Source organism: Papaver somniferum, chromosome 5, assembly GCF_003573695.1.
Source record: "Papaver somniferum cultivar HN1 chromosome 5, ASM357369v1, whole genome shotgun sequence".
NCBI classification, from domain to species: Eukaryota; Viridiplantae; Streptophyta; class Magnoliopsida; order Ranunculales; family Papaveraceae; genus Papaver; species Papaver somniferum.
The window spans coordinates 40,909,892-40,915,842 of NC_039362.1; the positions used below are offsets into that span (position 1 = coordinate 40,909,892).

Consider the following 5,951-nt stretch of genomic DNA (forward strand, 5'->3'; position numbering starts at 1 on the left):
TATTTGATGCAATCTTGTACCGTCCATGTGTTCTAGATTTGGTATAATATAATGGAACTTCGACCGTTCATATTTGAGGCATCTATCGCCGTTCACATGTTGTTAATCTGCACCGATAAAACGAATGGATACGATGGAATTTCAAAGATACATCTTTCACCATCCAAATATAACCGTCCCGAGACGTTCATTTTTTTATTATATTTTAAAAAACTATGAAACTTGGCTAAATCTCTAACCGAACACGTGTTTTAAAATTGATGAAAGATTATGAAATCTCAATCGTCAAATTGGATACATCTTCCATCATCCAAATGGCATTATCTCACGCCCTCAATTCAAAAATCAATATTTTCTTTCCAAATTTGATATATTTAAAAATAATGGCAAATTTATTACCGAGAATTAACAAAAATTTTATTCCAAATAAGACCTAATCAAATGTTGCAAAATAAATTGATTCTTGTCCATGCACACAAACCTGAAGACTATTTTATTTCGAATATTCAATACTATCAACATTAACTACACCAAAAATCCAGAAAACATGACAGAAACCACTATAACAATGGTTAACTATGGTGATTTGAACACTAATAGCATAGCATCCATCTTCAGAACGATAGTAGTCCGCTAAACACTAGACTTAGAAGCATTGATAGAGTTGGTAATAGCTCCAGTCCCGTACGAAGTAAACTGTAGTTCCAGCTTGCTATCCCATAGTATGGCTGCAAGAAGAGCCATGGCTTCAGCATGTCGAGCATCTCATGCTGTGCTTGGGATTGTTTTGGCACCCCAGAAGTTTCCTGCATTATCAAGAAGAGTTGTACCAATTCTAATAGTTCGATTAGAATCTATATAAGCATTAAAATAAATGAGGTGGATTCTGGTTACAAGGAGAAGTTCTCGGTTGAGGAATACTACTAGGGTTAACCAGAGACTGATGTTCATGTGTTGGTTCAAACTGAACAGACTATTGATGCTGAATAAAGTATAAGGTACTAATAGTATTTTATTTGAATTAAGATTATAAACCTTGACATGAGCCAACAATGACAAATCAATTACATAGGGAAAACCATCACCTTCGTAAGCCTTGAATGGAGCAAGCGCAGCAGCATAAAGTTTAGTCTTGTGAAGAATCAAACTACAAAACAGAAATCCATACGTAGAATCAAATCAACGATATATGAATTCTACTAGAGTTAATAACAAAGATATCAATATAATCAGTAAGTGTCAAAACATGTAAACGCATCCGCATCGGACAGAAGAAAGGGCGTGACTACTCCAGGTCTTGTTTACTGCAGATGCATGTCCTCACTCACACTGCAAGATCTACTCCAAACTGTCGCTAGGATGCCGCTTGCCCATGCAAAAGAGAAAAGTAAAACAAACTGTATAGTCTGTATTACTCAGAATTTCACTTTCTGGATCCACCAGTTTCATGGGTGCCTTTAGTGTTGTCTATAGTGCACTAATGATATTTCCTAAATCTAAAACGTATAGATTTGAAACTGCAAGTACCAAATTCATACTTGCATGATGAACAAGTAACAAGATGTCCACTAATCAGTATTTATAATAACATAAGCAGAGTACCATATGTAAGCACATCAAGATTGACCCGTACTCTAACTAGCGTACCATGAAAAGTATCAGACGACGACCGAAGAAAATCAACTTCTGTCCTAGTTTCCATGTTGCTGCTTGTCAATGTACGCTTGCAACTGCCCCGCTCGCTGGCAATGTAAGACCTACAGTTGCACAATTTTTACTGTTAAGAGAGATTTTAAACTATATACTATAAAATATGAACTTTTACAGTCTAGCCGGAGAAAAAGAATCGCTATCAATACTGGAAAAAAATTCATGCTTCAACGATAGATTTAAAGCAGAGGCCGTCCAGGTCTTAATTTGAACATGGGATGGAATTGCACTTCCGTCTAAAAATGGTGACTTGGAAGCTCTACAATCCGCAAAAAAAACGATAAATTGTTTACCAGACATTATAACATCAAATAATGGACTAAAGTGCTGGTACTTATTGTTATTGACCAGATTATGTACCTCCAGTACTTTCCACTTTCATCCCCACCACAAATTTCAGGTCAGCTGCCTCAAACTTTTAAGTGTACTCTGGATTCACATACACAATTCAAAATAATGTAAATGAGCATTGGAAAAGGAAATTTAGCGGCTAGGGCCACAAAATCTAGTACAATGAGTAAATTTTTGCAAGGTAAATGAAAATGAGCATTGAAAAGGGAAAATTAGCGCGCCATAAAATCTAGTGTAATGAGTAAATTTTTGCAAGGTAATTTGGCTGTAGATCTTCTGCAATGGGTAGATATTCTCATGCTGGAATTAAGAGAACAGAAACAAAAACATTAAGTAACATGTGCAACTACACAGAGGCCAAAAGATACTATATAGAGGATCACTAAGTGGTACCAGTATTGATTTTAGGAAAACATACTGACTGTGATATTAGCCAACGCGATATCAGTGTGAATTACCAAGGACATTTCAAACCAGACTCCATGACCTAAGTTAGAACGAGTCTCAACACATAAGCAACATGGAAAGCCAATTCATCTTTAAAATAGGTATCAACGCAAAATATGATGCCAAGGAAGAAACAAACTTACCAATTTCACTTAAAGATAAAAGGGATGGATCTCTCATACTCTAGCAATGCTTATCTTCAGGCTACCTGCATTTAAAATTATAATACAATCAAAATCGGACAAGTAATTCACGATGATTTCAAATAGTAAAAAAAACTCTACAATACAATGAATCCCTGATTTCAAACTCTTAACCAAACAATTGACAACGACTTCAAACTCTTAACAGAAAAAGGAAAACAAACAATCATCTTTGCTTAATAGAACCCAATAAAATTGTTCGCCCTAAAAAACAACTTGCCGGAAAAAATCAGTTTTCACAGAGATAATCTAATTGCACAATAGTAAAAAATCCCAAAATATTGGTGTACATCCAATGAAACACCAAGAGCAAAATACTAGCAGTTTTACCTTTAAACATTAAAAGAGAGCCTCCATGTTTAGTAGTTTTCCTTCCATTTTAACCATTTTTTTTCTTCAAAATATGCAATTGAGATCAAGAGACGAAGAAAAAAGCATTGATTGGCTGTATTGGAACTTCCAATTCATACTCCAGAAAAAAATACAAGACTCCTCTTTAGGTACATAAGTTGAGTAAAAATTGAGCTTACCACAAGCCATTCTGCTTGAGAACCCCGAAAATCTAATTCTTCCTGCTTCTCTGCTTTGGACTAATCTTCTCAGTATCTGAAGAAAAAAAACACAAACAAACTCATTATATATCTAACAAAAGGAATATCTAAATGATGGAATTCTACTGAGAGACAAACCAAAACAAAATAAAAAGGAAAAAATAAACCCTAGAAAATCAATACAACCAGATGTAGAAAAATATAGTAACCTAACTCAAAACTCAGATCATAAAACTGAAATTAGAACCAAACCCATGTTTAAAACTTCATAAAATCAAAAGAAAATTGCGAACTCTAGAAAAAAAATTACTTTATGTAAGAAATTAGACTCACATCATCAGCATAAACAAGGAATCTAGGGTCTTATAAACTCATCTTCTTGGACTTGTCAGCAAGATGTCATGCAGAGAGTAAAGAGATTAGTTTGCTAGAGATTATTCTAGGGTTCAATACGAAATCTGGAGTACTGAAGATTGGGTTTGGTTTCTGAGGATGGATTTAGTTTATGAGATATGGGTTTAGAAAAGATAACTTTATTGATCTTAACATGAATAGAGATTTGATTCAATGGTTTCATAACATGAATGGAATGAAAGAATTATGAGAGATTGAGAGAGAAGATCAACTGCCTAGTGTTAGGGTTTGAGGTGAGGAAAATGGGGATTCTTCTGACTTCCGTTCAGGAAGTACTTGTGGATTGACTTGGTTTTTTTTCTTTACATAGAGAGCAGGCGGAGATCGTGGGAAAGAGATACGAAACTAAAGCTACTGCTAGAGTTAGGGTAAGTTTCGAACGACATAGAGGCGGTTCTAACTGTGGCACGCCTAAACACGTGCCCGCATGGAATTTCCAAAAAAAAAAGTTCTACAAGTCTATAACTAGATATATTTAGCACCGGGTATCATTCTTCTAAAATATCCTTAAAAATGTTTTTTTAAAGAAATAGAGAAATTTGACATTAGATAAATTTAGCATAAATGAAAATTCGGTGGGGTCAAAACATAACCACATGAATACAAATACTTAGGCCTTGTTTGGTAAAATTTATGATTATCTATTTATGATTATAGATAATCATAAATTGATAAATGATTTTAATATAATCATTTTAAAAATAAATTTTTCCAAAAACTTTTTTCAAATAATTGATTATATTAGAATGATGCTCTCAAAAAGGACAGGAAAAAACAATGATCTTTGATATTTTTTTAGTCCTATGTTGTTTTCTTGTCTCTCTCTTGATAGTTTAGAGAAAATAAGAAGAAAAAATTCAATTTGAGTTTCTTAGAAAAAATAATTGATTATAATAAATTTTCAAAACAACTTTTTCCTGTTTATGGAAATAATGGATTTTTTCAATTATGATTAAAATAAACAATTATTATAATGGTTATCAAACGCGTATAGAATCCATTATAATCTGCATAATGAACTATAAGCTAATAATCAATTAAAATAATGGTAGCAAACAGCCCCTTAAAAAATACACATAATATTAATGCAGCTTTATGACTTTTTAATCATTGTCTTTGTTTATTTGAATTTAAATTTTTCAAGAAGGTTTCTGGTACCGATAAAGTGCAAACAAGTGTATGAAAATTAGAAGGTTTTTTAAATAATCAAAGCATGTAAGACAACATCGACAACAACAAAACTAGTATTAAGGAGACATACGAATAATGAGAATGAATCCAAAAGTTATAGATTTTTTTCTAATAGCTTACCACCGTACTTAAAGTGTGTTAAATACCCATAACATTTTAATATAAGAAATCACGATGTATTGTTTTTAATGAGTCCAATTTTTACTAGGTCGTGGTTACATTCGTTAATTATCCACCACCACCTTACTAAGTCGTGGTTACATTCGTTAATTATCCACCACCACCAATTGAATCCAATTATACTCGGTTTTACTTGATCATATTTACTTTCACTACTTATCCACCAATTCCATCTAACTCGGGTCCAAGTTTACTCAAATTTACCGGGTCATACTCGTATATAACAATTATTCACTAATTGTGTCAAATTGAGACCCATCTTCACTAAATCATACACTAGCTACATCTAGTTGAGTCCAATGTTTCTCGATTTCACTAGATCATAATAACTTTAGACAGTTATTCACCTGCTGTATCAAATTTAGTCTAACTTTAATCAATATCACTAAATCATACTCACTTTCACTAGTTACCCTAAAATTACTTCCAAGTTCCATATTCAACTTTACTAGGTAACTACGAATTTCATCTAGTTGAACTTATTTTACTCAATTTCACTAGATCATATACTCTTTCACTAATGATCAACCAATTACATTCAATTTTACTCGAAATTCCACTATATGGTACTCACTTCGAACGATTATACACTAGCTGCATCTAATTGAGTCTCATTCTTTTAACATCACTAGATCACAATCACTTTCAACGATTATTCACCTATTGTATCAAATTTAGTATAATTCTACTCAATATCACTATATCATACTCACTTTCAGTTATTATCCTAAAGATACTTCCAACTTTACTCAATTTTACTAGATCATGCTTGACTCTACTAGTTATCAACCAATCACATCTACTTGAACTTATTTTACTCGATTTCACTAGATTATGTACATTTTCACCAATGATCAACCAATTGCACCCGATTTTACTCAATTTTACTATATGGTGCTCACTT

At 32.9% G+C, this 5,951-nt stretch overlaps 1 long non-coding RNA gene across 3 annotated transcripts; it reads right to left on the reverse strand.

Moving 5' to 3' along the window:
• Nucleotides 1-470: 470 nt before the first annotated feature.
• LOC113281445 lies at nt 471-4,016 on the reverse strand. Of its 3 annotated transcripts, XR_003326151.1 has the most exons (7): nt 3,596-4,016; nt 3,242-3,317; nt 2,652-2,716; nt 2,071-2,139; nt 1,648-1,757; nt 1,086-1,147; nt 471-806 (listed from the first exon to the last, which is right to left on the reverse strand). It is a non-coding gene; the product is annotated as an uncharacterized LOC113281445 (long non-coding RNA). The 3 variants fall into 3 exon arrangements; XR_003326152.1 differs by having other exon boundaries at nt 471-1,517; XR_003326153.1 differs by adding an exon at nt 1,860-1,969 and having other exon boundaries at nt 471-1,757.
• Nucleotides 4,017-5,951: the final 1,935 nt, after the last annotated feature.